Here is a 2,730-nt window from a genome sequence, read left to right as displayed (position 1 = left end):
ACTAACTCCAGGTGTAATTATTACACATACATTTTAAAAGGTTTTGCTCTAAATGATAACATGTTTTACTATCCAATTTTAAATTTATCTTCAAAATTATGAAAAATGCATGATTTGCATTTATAGTATGAAAAATATGCAAAGGCAACCTCATACATGGAGGCAAGTAATATAATACATTGTATAAGAAGGTAGATCCAAAGGGATCTACTTCCTTACATCTTTTCACACTAAAAGAATACCTAGAGTGCTTTCTCCTCTTATTTCATCCTGCGTTTACAATGATTACTTTCATCTGTATTAACTTGGTTCCCAAGATAATTATTTAGTTTGGGCAAGTTAGGCATGTAGTGGTAACACATAGATAATGTGTATACATCTCAGCCGTTTTCTACCCTATGGGGTGTACAGACTTTAAACAGATGCTCAAACTGTGAAAAGTGCTATATAGGAAACCTACTGCAATCGGGGGACCTCACTTAGTCGAGGAGGTAAGAAGCTTCCACAGAGATGTGCCTGGAACACGAAGGATGAGAAGCAGTTCACCAGGCTTAGATTGTAGCATATGTGAAGGCCCCGGGAGAGTAAATCACAGCATTCTAGATAATGAAGGAAGTAGGGTATACATAGAGCTTAGTGTCTCAAGGATAAGTGGGAAGAGAACACTGTGACTGTATTTTATTGTAAGGAGGAGAAGTCATTGTAAGGTTACGGGCAGAGAAATGAAGCAATGCAAGTTTCGCGTGTTCACGCTAGTGTCTTTTATATTTCTATGCAATTATCAGGAATGTTAAATGTTGACTTGTCTATTTTTACTCTTTTTAAAAGAAGAATTATCTTTACCTACCTTTATTAATAATTACTATTAGTGTTGTTTTTATTTTGACTAGAGAGATACAGAGAGAGAACCAGGACTCAATCTGTGGTCAACCATGTGGGAGACAAGCACCTTATGCCACATACCACCTGCTGGCCCCCAAGATTACTCTTAATATTAGTGATCTTGGATGTACAATGAATTTTATAAATTTTTATTACTAAATTAACTGGTTACCATTTCAAAAATCATGCAACTTATTCAAGATTCTACAAGTAATAAGATGATTGATCAGACTTATTTATTTATAATTATATTATTTTTAAGCTTTCCTTATAGGGCACTTTCTTTGCAAAGCAAAGAGAGAGGGAAAATGAGAAATTGCCCCCAAGGAGAGATGACCATTCCACAATCCCTTCTCCTCCATTTTCCTCTTGGGATTCTGGTCAGGCAAGCACACCTGGTCCAACATGTTTTACAAACCATCAGGTAAGGCACTCGAGCCATGCAGTCAGCCAGTGGGATCCAGGCCCCTTAACTACCACACCATCTGCAGGGAATGTTTGATCAGAATTTTGCCACCAAAATAGTGCTCTGCCTCACTGCAAATCTCAAAATGAGGCCTTTAAGATTTCTATGATAATTTTTATGTTTCACTCAAATATACATAAAATGATATAAAATTTAAAGACAGGTGAAACAGAATTATTTTTTAATGTATGGATTAGAAATAAGATTTCTATGATAATTTTTATGTTTCACTCAAATATACATAAAATGATATAAAATTTAAAGACAGGTGAAACAGAATTATTTTTTAATGTATGGATCAGAAATTAAACTGCAAGAAGTGAAAAAAGTTGGATAAATCTTTTAGGGACTATTACAAAATTAAATTTTAAAATTGGAACCACAATTTTCAATCTGAATTCCTTAAGCCAGAAGACAGGAAAGGAGACTTATATTAAGCAAGAAGAAAAAAAAAAAAAAAAAAGAGGAAAAATATATTGAAGAAAGAGACATCAGGTACTGGTAACTTCATGTCTGAGTAATAGTGACCAGCTTTATTAACAACAAAAATTTATATTATTCATTGTACACTAGGGAGTATTTTATTCCAGGAAACTTTTGTCCTTTAACTATCTTAGTCTATTTTTTTTAATATTTTTAATTTTATTTACTCATTTACTTATTTTATTTTGACCAGAGAGACACACAGAGAGAGAGAGAGAGAGAAAGTGAGAAAGCAAGCCACCAGGTCCAGGACTTGAACCATGGTTTGCCATATGGGAATGTCCAGCGCCTCAACCACCACACCACCTGCTGGTCCCCGTACTATCTTAGTCTATTTACAAATCAGTATATCACAAAGGAAATACTATTCTTTCACTCATTCAAAATTTTTATTAAGAAACTACAATATTCCAGTAACTGCTAATTATGCAAAAAAAAGGAAGGATTTTTAAGAAACATATTTCAAGGGGGCCAGCAGGAGCATGGTAGTTGAGACACTGGACTCCCACATAGCCAACTGCAGTTCGAGTCCCAAACCTGGTGGCTTGCTCTCTCTCTCTCATGTCCTATAGTGAAATTTAAAATTATAAATAATACTAGTAAAATAGAGGTCAGCAGGTGGCATGGTAGTTAAGAGAGCTGGACTCCCACGTGGCTAGCCATGTTTCTAGTCCTGGACCTGGAGGCTTGCTTTCTCACTTTCCTTCTCTTTCTCACTCTGTCCCTCTCTGGTCAAATTTTAAACTAAAAAGTAAATAAATAAATAAATAAAATAATTCTTAAAAAATTATTTTAAAAAGTTTGTTAAAAAGGAAACATAATTCAAGAGCCTTTAAAAAAAAAACATTCAAAATTCTTTTTTTTTTTTTTTTGAGAGGTTTTGCTAACGGGCACTTTTG

The sequence above is a fragment of the Tupaia chinensis genome, unplaced genomic scaffold (assembly GCF_000334495.1).
Source record: "Tupaia chinensis unplaced genomic scaffold, TupChi_1.0 Scaffold000484_1, whole genome shotgun sequence".
In the NCBI taxonomy this organism is placed as follows: Eukaryota; Metazoa; Chordata; class Mammalia; order Scandentia; family Tupaiidae; genus Tupaia; species Tupaia belangeri.
Note: the sequence above shows the minus strand (reverse complement) of the source record.